The sequence below is a fragment of the Gossypium hirsutum genome, chromosome D13 (genome assembly GCF_007990345.1).
Source record: "Gossypium hirsutum isolate 1008001.06 chromosome D13, Gossypium_hirsutum_v2.1, whole genome shotgun sequence".
In the NCBI taxonomy this organism is placed as follows: Eukaryota; Viridiplantae; Streptophyta; class Magnoliopsida; order Malvales; family Malvaceae; genus Gossypium; species Gossypium hirsutum.
In genome coordinates this window covers 60,524,622-60,539,044 of record NC_053449.1, presented here as the reverse complement: position 1 = coordinate 60,539,044, position 14,423 = coordinate 60,524,622, and the positions used below count along the sequence as shown (strand labels likewise).

Here is a 14,423-nt window from a genome sequence, read left to right as displayed (position 1 = left end):
TAATAATAGCATTTTTCTTATATTCTTTTCTAAAAAATAAATGTGATTAATTTTGTATTCCCTCGTGATTTAAATGTTTAGAAGAGGCAGCCAAATATGGTTGGAAAAAAATGGGAAATGTCGTCATTCAATGTTGTATCATCAAATTGTCATAATTTATCTTTAAAAAGAGTTATAAATTTTTTACGCAGTTTGTTACAATTATATCTGTTTATGGGTCAAGTTATTTATCCAAGTTTAAAGATCATTTAAAATTTGAAATGGTTTGGGTAAAAATATTAAACCTGAAAAATAGACTTGTGCAAAAAAAAAAGATCCGTTTAAAAAATTGGTCAGGCTTGGACTTGAACATTGAAGACTAGAGCTCAACTCGGCTCGACTTGACCTGTTTTTAAGTTTATAATATTTTATATTATGTAATTTATAACATTAAAAAATACTTATATAAGATATATAATACTACTCTAATATAAATATTAAAATAATGTTAAGATGATTATATAGAAAATTTTAATAAAATGAAAAAAATATTAAATTAAAATAATATAAAAAAATTAAAAATAATATTAGTTTGAGTTAGCCTTTTACAAATATAGACAGATTTAAAAAAATTTTAAATTCATATTTTAAGCTGAATCGAGTTTGAACAAATAAAAATTATATATTATATTTAGGTCCGACCCGAACTTTACATGGCTCTATCCATCAACACCTCTAGTTAAAGTTTATCAACTAAAAATTTCGTCCTATATGTTATTTAATCATAATATATATGTATGTATGTAAACATCTCTCAAATATTTTAATATTAACTTTGGAAGGAAGAGGTTGAATGGAGGAGGCGATTCTAAAAGTTTCCTGTTTAAAGTGCAGATTTTGGAGCTTATTGGGACCAGACGCCAACATTGAATTTTGCCTTCCTTTCATATATTTCGGTCGAAAAATGTTGGATTTTTTTGAATAAAAAAATGTTGGATTTTTTTTAATAAAAAAATGTTCGATTTTTTTTTAAAATTCGACTGGATTAAAATAAGAAAATGAAAACACAAAAACGTCCAATTTGGGCTAAACCCAAACAGTTGAATCCTAAATAAAACAACAAAGAAACGACCTTTCATCAGTTTAGCCCACAAAAGTAAAAATAAAATTAAAAAAAAACTCCAGCCGAAAATTATCCAGTTGTCTACAATAAATGTTCTGTCGTTTCCTCTGCCCAAGACCACTGAACAGTAAAAGCAAATCCCCTCAAATCTTTTGCCTTTCTGATTACTTTTACTAAACTGCAACTCTTCTTTCATTTCAATCGACACCCACTCTTGCCAAAATCAAAATCTTATCTTCTTTCCCTTTGCTCCGAATAGCCCAGACGAGTTGATTCCTGCTCCTCGCATAATGCTCGTAAGGTCTCTCCTTCCAGGTATAGTTCCTTCCCCTTCATGAGTGTTTCTTTTGCTATTCTGTGTGCTTCAATATTTCCAGTCCTTGGTATGAAGAAGAAACTGATTTTTTGAAAGAAACCTTTTAGTCCTTGAATATCACTGATGATTGCTCCTATTTCTGATCTGTCGCGATTTTCACTTTGGCATTTGGTTGTAACTGTTTTTAAATCTCCTAGTATATCCACATTAAGATATCGCAGTTGAATCCCTAACATTGTTGCTTGATATCCTGCATATGCTTCCGCCCCAAATGGAGATGCAACATTTTCATGAAGGATTGACTTTGCAACCACGATTTTACCCTCTTGGTCCTTGACAACTAGGCCTGACGTAGATCTGTTATGCTTTGAGTCAAAAGTCGCATCGAAGAAGATGGTCGTATTCTCTCTTTGTAGCCTCTGCCTAGACTTTGTACTGGTTACTAAGGTGAGTTCCCTTTCTCTAATACCTTCCAGCTCAAGAATATAGCTTTTTTATTTGCTTGGATATGTCCCAACTGGTACTGATTTTACCTTCATAAAGAAATTTATTTCTGCTTGTCCAGATTATCCATAGCCCACAGCAGAATCCTCGACACTGTTCATTTGTTCCTTCGCTGAAAACCCAGGTAAGCCAACTCCAGAGATCGAAATTACTGTTATTAAATACCCATGAAAAATTCAACTGACTCCATACTTCTTTCGCTATAGGACACCTTTAAAAGACATGGTTGCTATCTTCTGCTTCCTGTCCACACTTCAAACATCGATCCTCAGTCATTACTCTTCTTAGTTTTCGATTGGAGAAAGTTGGAATGTAGTTCCCCGTAATTTTCCATACTGTAATCTTAATTTTTGAAGGCAGATCTAGACTCCATAATTTCCTGAAAAAATTATTTGTATGGGTCTGTAAATAAGCATTAAAATCTGTAGTAGACTCCTGTAATAGTTTATAGGCGCTCCTTACTGAAAAGACTCCAGTCGCCTCCCCTCCCCAGACTTGAACGTCTTCTTTGGCTTGACTTTGAAAGCGGAATCTGCATTATCTTCTTCGTAATATCCGTATTAAAGGTACGGACAATCAACTCTCTATTCCATGTTCTGCTTTCTTTATTGATTAAGTTGGACACTAACCTTAATTCCGCATTGTTGTTATTGTTCTGTACCTTGTCTTCTGTTACTCCCGGTATCTAGTGGTCATTCCAGATTGATATAGTCTCCTACTCCAACCCGCCAGCATAAGCCATCCAACAAAAGTTTTTTTGTTGACCAAATACTCCTCCAGGTGAGTGAAGGTAGGTTACCCAAAGAAGCATTTAAGAAATTCGTTCTAGGAAAATATTTAGCTTTTAAAACTTAGGCTAACGAAGAACTCAGATAATTAATAAGGCGCCAACCCAGTTTAGCTAATAGCGCAAAATTAAACTTATTTAACCTTCTTAAACCTAAACCACCCGAATCTTTTGGTAAGCAAACATTTTTCCATGCACATCAATGGATCCCCTTTTTTCTTTTATTTTTCTGCCACCAAAATTTTGCAATAATTCCCTCTAACTCCATACATAAATATTTAGGAAGTAAAAAACAAGACATTGCATAGGTTGGTATAGATTGTAAAACGGCTTTGATGAAAATTTCCTTACCTCATTGTGAAAGATATTTGATGCTCCAATTATCAATTCGTTGTTTGAACCTATCTTTCAAAATCTGAAACGCCGCCTTTTTGCTTCTTCCTACCAAATTCGGTAGCCGTAGATATCTTTCCATTTCATCTGACCTTCGCACTCCAATAACTCGAGTAACTGTTTGTCTTTTTTCTTATTGTGAATTACTGTTGAAAAAAATTGTGGATTTAGAAAAATTAACTTTTTGGCCTGAACAAGCTTCATATTTGTGCAGAATCAGTTTTAAAAAAGTTGAACTCTCTGTAGCTTCCCCGAACAGCATACAATCGTCTGCAAAAAGTAAATGTGAAACCTGTGTCCCACTTCTGCTTGCCTTAACACCTCTTACTCTATTCTCCTGCATACCTAGCTTCATAAGACTAGAAAGACCTCCTCCACAAAATAAAAATAGAAACAGGCTCAGTGGGTCCCCTTGTCGTAGTCCTCTCGTAGGGTAGAAAGATTCTCCATTGTATCTGTTAAGAACAACTGAATAAAAGACTGTAGTTACACATCTTAACAGTAAAGTCACCTACTCTGAGTCAAAACCCATTTTTTTCATTACCTCCTGCACAGAACTCCATTCTACCCTATCGTATGCTTTGCTCATGTCCAGTTTGACCGCCATAAATCCAGTCTTCCCTGTTCTCTTCTTTTTTAGTGTATGGAGAAGTTCATAGGCGAGCAACACATTATCCGATATCAATCTCCCCGGCACAAAAGCACTTTGTGCAGGATTAATGCATTTGTCCAAGATTTTCCGAAGACGTTTTGCAATAACTTTAGCCATTAATTTGTATAGAACATTACACAAACTAAAGGGTCTGAAATATGATATATCCATAGGATTTGAAATTTTTGGGATTAAAAAGATATTTGTTTTATTAATTTGATCAGTCTACATTCCTTCATTCAGACGATTGAGACAAAAGATAGCTACTTCTCCAATAATCCCCAAACATTTCTGATAAAATAACGCGGGAAATCCATCTTCCCCAGGTTCCTTAGTGGGCCCTAATTCTGACAAAGCCTGCTGAATTTATTCCTTCGTGTATCTCTCCATAAGCATTGCATTATATTCTTTCGATATACATCGAGGAACTCACGACAAAACGTACTCAAATTTTGCCTTGCTGCTTGCGTAGAAAAGTTTTTGGAAATACATTCTGGCAATCATTTCCATTTCTTGTAATTTGTCCGTTTCATCTTGCATTTTACGAATCAAATTTCTTTGTCTCTTCTGTGTGGCTTGTTCGTGGAAGAAAGCTGTGTTTTTATCCCCTAATCTTAACCAGTTGACTCTTGTTCTTTGTCTCTTCGAATTTGTCTTGACCATTGCTCCAGCCCCATTTTCGTACTGTTTAGCTTGCATAAGAGATCTCCCTCAGATTGTTCCCAGATGTTTTTGACCTCATTAAAAAACGAATCCTCTAATACCCACCATGCTTAAAACTTGAATTCTTTTTGTGTTCGCTCACTGCTTTCCTTTTTGATATGAACCAATAAGGGACAATGATCAGAAAACGTATGTGGAAGATGCTGAATCTGGAATTCTGGAAAAATTCGTAACCATTCATCAGTTGCAATCTCTCTAACTGCTCGACTATTATTTTCAGGAAAATTTCCCCGTTCCCAGGTAAACCAGTTTCCATAAAACCCAATATCCGATAAATTGCATTCCTCCAATGTCTTACGAAAAGCTTCCATTCGCCATTCTTCTCGCGGTAAACCCTTTTTTTTTCAAAATTGTACAGAATTTCATTGAAATCGCCACATACCATCCACGACAAATCCCCAATAGTGCTATAAATTGGGCTTAAAACCCCCAAAATAGGAACCCCCATTCATCAAAAAAATTTCAAAAAAAATGAGAGAAAAAAAGAGATTTGAAAAAGAAATAAAGAAAAGATGGAGCTTTTTTTCAGAAAATAGGAGAAGAGGAGGGCTTCATCGTGCGCCCACTGCACCAGACTGGGTGAAGACCACTGCACCAGACTGGGGGAAGCGCTGTCGGGGGCTGAATGAAGGAGAAGAAAAAGAAAGAATGAAAGAAGAAAAGGGAAAAAAAAAAGAAAAAGAAAATGAATTTTTTTAACAGTCAGGTCGCCCCTTCCCGCGACCCGACAGCACCAGCAGGCCACAGCAGCAGCCCAGCAACTTAGCAGGCCAGAGAGCAGCCCAAAAACAAAAACACAAAAGAAAGAGAAACAAAACAAGGCCCAAAGCAAAAAAACTCCCAACAAGGCCCAGCAAGCTAGCAGGCCAGCCCGAACGATCCAGCCCAGGAGGCAGCGCAACGGGCCGGCCCAGCAGAGAGAAAAAAAAGGAGAAAAAAAAGAAGAAAAAAGAGAAGGAAAAAAAAAAGAAAAAAAGGGTTCAATTTGTGTAAACCATTCGGCCAAGCTCGTGTTTTGGATTTTTTTTCGGGAATTTCATTTATTTCACTTTTAATTTAATGCTTGTATTTTTATGCTATTTCGTTTTAATATTTTTAGTACTTTATGAATTTTTATATTTTTGTATTTATCGTTTTAATTTAATTTAATTTAATTTCAATTTAATTTTATTTAAATTATTTTAATAAATAAGGCAACGAATCAATTTAACATTAAACAGTTGATTTCATCGTTATGTTGGGTGAATATCACCGGTTTGCGTTAAACACGATACGCCCTTTTAAAAAAACGAAAAAAATTCAAAAAAATTTAAAAAAAATTTATGTTTTCAAAAAAATTTCCCGTATTTTCAAAAAATTCAATTTTTCAAATTTTTCATGTTTTCAAAAAAAAATTCCTGTGTTTCAAAAATCTTCGTGTCTTCAAAAATTCCGATGTTTTCAAAAATTTTCATGTTTTAAAAAAATTATCGTGTTTTCAAAAATTTTCGTATTTCAAAAATCCTCGTGTTTTCTAAAATTCTGGTGTTTTAAAAAATTTCGTGTTTTCAAAAAATTTCGATGATAAAAATTTTTTCGTATTTTCTAAAAACTTCCGTGTTCCAAAAATTTGCGTGTTTTCAAAAATTTTCGTGTTTTCAACAATTCTCGTGTTTCACAAATTTTCACATTTAAAAAAATCGCGTTTTCAAAAAATTTCTCGTGTCTCAAAATCGTCGCGTCTTCAAAAATTTTCGTGTTTTTAATAATTTTTGTGTCTCTAAAATTCTCGTGTTTTAAAAATTTTTCGTGTTTTCAAAAAAAAATAATTGTTTCAAAAATATTCGTGTTTCAAAAAAAATTTACCGTATTTTGATCGGATTGCGATTAACTATTAAATTGAACTTGTATTTTTGAAAATTAAGACAACGTGCGTTTAACGATATACCAATTTTGGGCGTCGCGAGGGTGTTAATACCTTCCTCGCGCGTAACCGACTCCCGAACTCTAATTTTCTCTGGATTTTCACGTAGACCTAAAATTACCTCTTTTGTAGAAAAATTTAAAAATAAATTTTTCTTCAAAAAAAGAGAATTTATTAGGTGTCCGATCACACCTAGAAAAAAGATCGGTGGCGACTCTTTTTTTTTCAAATAAAATCGAGACACTGTTTTCAAATTTTCAATAATTACTTCGACTAGCGCCCGTGCCCAAATTTTTAGGTCGCTACAGCTGGCGACTCCACTAGGGACATCTTTTGAGAGTCGAGTCTGATGTTAAACGCGTGTTGTCAAAATTTTCAAAATTTCTTGTTCAAATAAATTTTAATTGTGGTCTTTGATTTTTTTTAAAGTCATGCATCTGCATCCGGTTTTCACATTAATATTTTTCTAACTCGTTTTATTTTTATGTTTTTTCTCAGCTTTAAGTTTTATAGTTTTATAGTTTGTTTTTTAGTAAAAACAAAAAATAAAAAGGTTTGTGAGTTTCTCCCCACACCGTGCACTTGCATTCTTACATAACATGAGCTCTTTACCCGAGCTCCGTCCGTTTAAGTGGAAGTAAACGCTACGCCTTTGTGAGTTAACTCGTCCCTCCGCACAGGCTAGTGAAATACTTCCGGGTTACATATGACTTATGTTTTCTTGAGTTAACTCGTCCCTCCGCATAGGCATAAGTAAATGTAATCCCTCGAATTGAGCTCGTGAGCCTGTGATAGGTGATGACTGAGGCTCCATACTAACCTTAGTAGGTGACAGTATGGACAATTCGAGTACCTTTCTAGAACCAAAACCACATATAGTGAACCTTACGAGCCACCCAATTAAAGCCACGACGAACCTCTGTCCGTTTGATAGTTACCAAAATAAGTACACGGGAGAAGCGACTCTTACCTTTTATTTCTTTTACATTTACACTTATTTGCAAATGAATTGAGTCTGTTTAATAAATTTGGCTGGATAGATTGTCTGATGGTATGTGGGGTAGGTTTCTTGTAAAGAATGTTGGGGCAAAAAAAATGTGGGTCTGTTCCACCAAATTGCATGATTGAATAGCTTAATTTGTTAAATTTTCCATAGTCTTTATTTTTCTTTTTCCTTCTGTTTATATCTGTTGTGATCTCTAACCAAGGTTATTTGTTCTTAATTTTATTTTTCATCATGCATCGTAGACATCTCATTAGTTCGAGATTTCTGATGGAGGAGTCAATTACACAAGTAACCGAGAAAAATGCCGTAGTTCGAGATTGGTCTTTGAGGACTCAGAAAGCGAAAAGGGATAGTTTAAAAGAAAGATACATCTTTGATCTTCCTGAGCGCGTGACTTCGAATGCTCGTCAAAATAACATCGAAGACTTGACTAGGATCTGAGGACAATGGGACTCAGATACTAGAAGCAACTTTACTGGAAAATACGGGGATATAGCTCACTTTATAGCAATCAATGTGAACGAGCAATTGATCTATGCCATGGTTCGATTCTGGGACCCGACCTATCAGTGTTTCACTTTCAATCAAGAAGATATGACTCCGACCATAGAAGAGTATGCTGCCTTGCTTCGCATCGACAATGTGCAACTCAATAAGATATATGTGAAGGAGCCTAAACCAATGACCTTCAAGAAAAAGTTAATGAAGTTGACAGAGATGACTGATATATGGGCTGAAAATCAGATAAAGAAGAAGAATGAAGTCAGTTGTGTTCCATGGTTTTCTCTTCGAGAGTTAGTTCAGAATCATCCAGATACTTTGAGAAGGATAGATCTGTTTGCCTTGGCTATTTATGGATTGGTCGTCTTCCCGAAGGTTCTTGGGCATATTGAAGTTGCGGTTGTGGATTTCTTCGAAAAGTTGAGGCAAAGAATCAACCTGGTCCCAACCATCTTGGCTGAGACTTTTAGATCTCTAAATGCTTGTAGGAGAAAAGAGGAAGGACGTTTTATCGGATGCGCTCAGTTACTGAATGTTTGGATCTTTAGCCACTTTTGGAAGGTGGAGCGCACGCCTTTCCACATGTTTTCAAAGACATTCGCTCCGTTGGAAGCACACCTTGAAAAAAATTGGCCAAGGGATGTCACTGAACAACATTGGGTCTCGGTTTTTCAGAACCTCTGTGTTGAAGATATAACTTGGGGAGCACCTTAGATTCGTTCATCTGTCTTGTTATACAAGTGTGAGAACCAAGACTGGGTGCCTTTGTTAGGATTATGGGAAGGAGTTGGATATGCTCCGTTGATGGTTCAGAGACAGTTCACTTCGCGATAGTTTGTACCAGTTACTGATTGATTGGCACAATCGGAGTTTGCTTTTACGGGTGAGGGTTACATGAAAAGGGTGCGAGATACCGTAAATTCTTGGAGGAAAATCTACCTAATGGAGTTAGCTCTCTATGCTAATACTATTACTGTAGATTATGGCATATAGAGGCAACGATGAGTGAAGAGTCAAATAACCCCACCGATTGATGAAGCTTGCCAGAATCTGTTTTCAAAGGAAATCTCATCCGAGATAGAAATTACAAAACATGAATTTGAACGTAAAAAAGCCAAACTGTTACGAGATATTAGTTCTATCTAGGAGGAAAACTACCAGCTGAAGATTGATGTCCAAATTGAAAAATCTAGAACCGAGAAAGTCCAAAAATAAGTTGAAGTTACGAGAAAGGATTTAAGGGACCTTCATTTGGAAAACAAGAAATTAAGAGGCACTATAAGGAACAGTGGATTGGGGAAATCATCAGCAGAATGGAAGTAGGAACTAAGTAATATCAAAGGTGGGATGGAGTTCTGGAAAGCAAAAGCAAAGAAAGAGGAGGAAAGAGCTGCACGGGCAATGATAGAGTTGAGGAAGAAGAATGTTGAATACGAAACTGTGTCTGCAAAATTAATAGCTAGTCAGTCTGAGTGTCAAGAGCTAAAAGGAAGAATCCGGAATCTAGAAAGTACACTGCAAACTCATTAGTAACATTTGGACGACCTCCTGATAGCTCTAGAAGAGAAGAATGGTCAGCATGATAGAGACATACGTGTATACGAAAGAGCCCTCCAAGAAAAAGATATGCATCTCGGTAGTTTGATCAATGAAATTCGTAAAGCGACTACGCAAGTAGTACAATTATCAGATGAAGCGGAAGTTCTTAGTTGTCAATACCCTCATAGCCAAAGGTCAAACATATCGGAGTTCCTGGAACACATAAAGAAACAATGCGATGTGGCTAAGAAATTTGTGTAACTGCTGAACAAGGATGACAAAACTTTTTGTAATAAACTCTTTTGATTAATGAAACGCCCAAATATGGGGCTATCTTGAAATCAACACCCCCTTTTTTGCATTTTTTGTATAATTAACATTTATCCTTCATTAGTCATTCATTCATTCATTCATTGCATGTACATATCATCCTAATCGCTCGCTAAAGCTAGAACCGCACAATCCACAGTTGTGGCACTATAAGTCTGGAATCACGTCATTCTTATAGAACACATCTAAGAGCTAGAGATATGGATGCTGAACTCAATGAGAGTGATACGATTGAGGATGTTTCAATGATACACCCCTGTTCTCCAGAATATGTTTTGAACAATTGGACTGCTGTAGAACTCCTTGTAGTTTCTAAGTCCTCTCTAGAGTAATGCCCAATGTTAATTCTCCATTATTTTTTGTGTCTTTAAATAGTGGGATTCCTTTTGTAAGAGTTTCTGTTTGCTCTTTATCATTTCAATGAACATCAATGAAGATGCATTTTGTCATGGTCTTTTTATTTCTATTAGCTTCGTAATTATCCCTTCTCTTCATATCATCTTCTTACATGTATTTCATATCATTTCATAACATTTTGTGTGTTGATCCTAGTACTTTGATGCTCCTCTGCAGTTTTCTTTCCCATTCACCTTTCAGGTGCTCAGATGTCCATAGCATGAACAATTCCGTTACAAGTCCTGAAATCGATTTCGAGAAGGCTATTTGTTTAGGAGAATTCGAAGCTAAGAAAGATGCTGAAAATTGTGTCTCGCCTTCTGACTTACTGAGAATGGTTAAAAAAGAAGAGAAACAGATTTTACCCCATCAAGAATCTGTTGAGACAGTAAACTTGGGAAGTGAAGAAAAGAAACAAGAAGTGAAGATTGGGATTTCTATTTCAGAGAACACCAAACAGAATTTGATCGCCTTGCTCCGTGAGTATAATGATGTGTTTGCCTGGTTGTATCAGGACATGCCAGGGTTAAATGTGGATGTTGTGGTCCATAAGCTCCCACTGAAATCAGAATGCAAACCTGTTCAACAGAAGTTAAGAAGGATGAGACCCGAAATGCTGTTGAAGATAAAAGAAGAAGTCAAGGAACAATTTGACGTTGGCTTTCTACAAGTCTCCAAGTATCCAGAATGGGTAGCTAATATAGTCCTAGTGCCGAAGAAAGATGGCAAGGTGTGAATGTGCGTGGATTATCGTGATCTGAATCAAGCAAGCCCTAAGGATAACTTTCCTTTACCACACATCGACACTTTGGTGGATAATACGGCAAAGCATTCTCTGTTTTCTTTCATGGATGGCTTCTCAGGTTATAACCAGATAAGGATGGCTCCCGGGGACTTGAAGAAAACTATATCCATAACAATGTGGGGAACCTTCTGCTATAAGGTAATGCTGTTCGGATTAAAGAATGCTGGGGCAACATATCGGAGAGCCATGGTGACGTTGTTCCATGATATGATGCACAAAGAAATAGAAGTTTATGTCGATGATATGATTTCCAAATCTCGGGAAGAAAAAGAGCATGTTGGTAATCTAAAGTAGTTGTTCAAAAGGTTAAGAAAGTTCCAGTTGAAGATTAACCCGGCCAAAAGTACGTTTGGGGCTACCTCAGAAAAACTACTAGGTTTCATTGTCAGTGAGAGAGGTATCGAGGTTGATCCAGATAAGATAAAAGCTATACAAGAATTGCCTCCCCCGCGCACACAAAAGGAAGTCAGAAGATTTTTAGGAAGGTTGAATTACATTGCTCGATTCATTGCCCAACTTACCAATCAGTGTGATCCAATTTTTTGACTCCTTCGAAAACAAAATCGGGGAGAATGGAATGAGGAGTGCCAAATGGCCTTCGACAAGATAAAACAGTATCTATCTAATCCTCCGGTACTAGTACCGTCGACCCTTGGAAAACCTTTAATATTGTACCTGACTGTGTTTGAAAACTCAATGGGTTACGTTCTGGGACAACATGATGAGTCGGGGAAAAGAGAAAAGGCAATTTACTACCTCAGTAAGAAGTTCACAAAGTATGAAGCAAAATACCCTTCAATTGAAATTTTTTGTTGTGCATTAATTTGGACGGTTCGAAGGCTCAGACAATACATGCTGTATCATACGACATGGTTAATTTCAAAACTGGACCCAATAAAGTACTTGATGGAGTCACCTGCACTCTCAGGGAGAATGGCACGATGACAGATCCTATTAACTGAGTATGACATTGTATATGTGAGCCAAAAGTCGATAAAGGGAAGCGCAATAACTGACTTCTTGGCAAGTCAAACAACGGAGGAATACGAGCTTTTGAGATTTGATTTCCCAGATGAAGATTTGATGTGCATTTCAGAAAAAGAGGGCGAGTCATCAAAAGAGAAGTCATGGAAGATGAGCTTTGATGGTGCATCAAATGCATGGGGCATGGGATCGGAGCAGTCTTAGTGTCACCCGAAGGGGACCATTACCCGCTTATTGCCAGATTGAATTTCTTCTATACCAATAATATAGCAGAGTATGAGGCTTGCACCATGGGACTCCGTGCAGCTATCAGGAGGAAAATTGAAATTTTAGAGGTATACGGGGACTCAGCATTTGTCATTTATCAAATTCGCGGAGATTGGGAAGTGAGAGATCCAAAATTAGTCAGGTATCACGATCTCGTGGGAAATTGGTCAAAGAATTCAAAGAAGTGACTTTTAAGTACTTTCCACGATAGGAGGACTAATTGGCTGATGGCCTAGCCACCTTGGCTTCGATGTTCAAAGCAAACAGAGAAATTGAGATAGTGCCCATCCAAATGAGTATATGTGAGACACCCGCACACTATTTTAGTATTGAGAAGGAATCAGATGGACGACCATGGTTCCATGATATCTTGGAGTATATCAAGAATCAAAGGTACCCCGAGCAGGCAAACGAGAATGACAAAAGAACAATCAGAAGAATGGTTATTGGATTTGTTCTTGACGGGGATATTCTATACGAAAGGGGAAAAGATCAAGTGCTCCTGAGGTGCGTGGACGCTGTTGAAGCTAGAAAGATACTTGAGGAGGTTCATGAAGGAATTTGTGGAGCACATGCTAGTGGTTTCACCATGGCCAGACAGATTATGAGACTTGGTTATTATTGGCTGATGATGGAAAGAGATTGCATTGGCTATGCACGAAAGTGCCACAAATGTCAAATTTATGGCGATAAAATTCATGCAGCTCCGTCGCCCCTTCATGTCATGACTTCTCCGTGGCCTTTTTCTATGTGGGGCATGGATGTTATAGGGCCAATTTTCCCGAAAGCTTCCAATGGACATCGATTCATCTTTGTGGTTATAGACTACTTCACAAAATGGGTAGAAGTCACTTCGTTTGCTAATGTAACAAAGGCTGCAGTCTGTAGGTTCTTAAAAAAGGAGATCATATGTCGATATGGTCTGCCTGAAAGAATCATTTCAAATAATGCTTTAAATTTGAACAACAAGATGATGAAAGAAGTATGTAAGCAATTTTAGACAAAGCATCATAATTCTTCGCCCTATCGCCCGAAGATGAACGGAGCAGTAGAAGCGGCTAATAAGAACATTAAGAGGATTATTGGGAAGATGACTGAGATATATAAAGATTGGCACGAAAAGCTACCATTCACTTTGTACGCATATCGCACCTCTGTACGGACGTCTACGGGGGCAATTCCTTTTTCTCTGGTTTACGGGATGGAAGTCGTTCTGCCGATCGAAGTAGAGATCCCATCCATGCGCGTCTTGATGGAGACAAAGTTAGAAGAATCAGAGTGGGTTCGAGCTCGATATGATCAGCTAAACCTTAGTGAAGGCAAACGATTGAAGGCAATTTGTCATGGACAGATGTACCAGAAGAGAATGATCACGACCCATAATAAAAAGGTGCGGCCAAAAGAATTTCGCGAAGGGGAGCTTGTTTTAAGAAAGATCCTCCCGATACAAAAGGACTTTCGAGGAAAATGGTCACCAAATTGGGAAGGGCCATACATTGTAAAAAAAGGCATTCTCATGAGGGGCTCTGATTCTTACTGAGATGGACGGGAAATAATTACCTAATCCAGTGAACTCAGATGCTGTGAAGAAATATTATGTCTAAAAAAAAGACAAAAAAACAAAAAAGACAAAAAATAAAAAAACAAAAAACAAAAACAACAAAAAACAACAAAAAAAACAAAGAAAAGAAAAAGAAAAATCAAGATGAAAACCCGAAAAGGGCGTCTTGATAAACAAAAATGGTTAGGATGAAAACCCAAAAGGGCGTCCTAATAAGGTGGGCTCGGGCTTAAAGGAGCAAAGTGACTTGAATGGGGAGTTGAATGACGAAGTCGCAATATTTGAAGCATTCTCAGAAGCTCAAAATCTTCTACACAAGATGCCGTGCTCGAAAGGATCCAGGATGAAGAAATGCAGAGAAGTTCATGCATTGGATATCTAGAGCATTTCTGGCCATTGAATTCGCTTTCTTTTCTTTATGATGATTCATTTGTTAAACTTTCCTTGTCAATTTTTTGTTTGTTGCTTTTGAAAAAAAATGATGAATGTGAGGTCTTTCTTTCATGCCTACTTTGCCATTTTTCATTCATCTCGTGTTTGATTCATTTAAATGATAAATAGTGAGATGACATACTCTAAACAAAAGGAATGTTGAGCATTACCTAGATGAGAATTTGATAAATACAAGGACTCTGAAGCAAGAACAAAGTTCAA

The 14,423-nt window shown here is 36.9% G+C and overlaps 1 long non-coding RNA gene across 2 annotated transcripts; it reads left to right on the top strand.

The window, feature by feature from the left end:
• The first annotated feature begins 1,124 nt into the window (after window positions 1-1,124).
• On the top strand, window positions 1,125-5,587 carry LOC107932061 (uncharacterized). 2 transcript variants are annotated; one of them, XR_001693333.2, is made up of 6 exons: window positions 1,179-1,417; window positions 1,696-1,865; window positions 1,984-2,046; window positions 2,129-2,488; window positions 2,612-2,712; window positions 3,317-5,587. It is a non-coding gene; the product is annotated as an uncharacterized lncRNA (long non-coding RNA). The 2 variants fall into 2 exon arrangements; XR_001693331.2 differs by having other exon boundaries at window positions 1,125-1,417; window positions 2,612-5,587.
• Window positions 5,588-14,423: the final 8,836 nt, after the last annotated feature.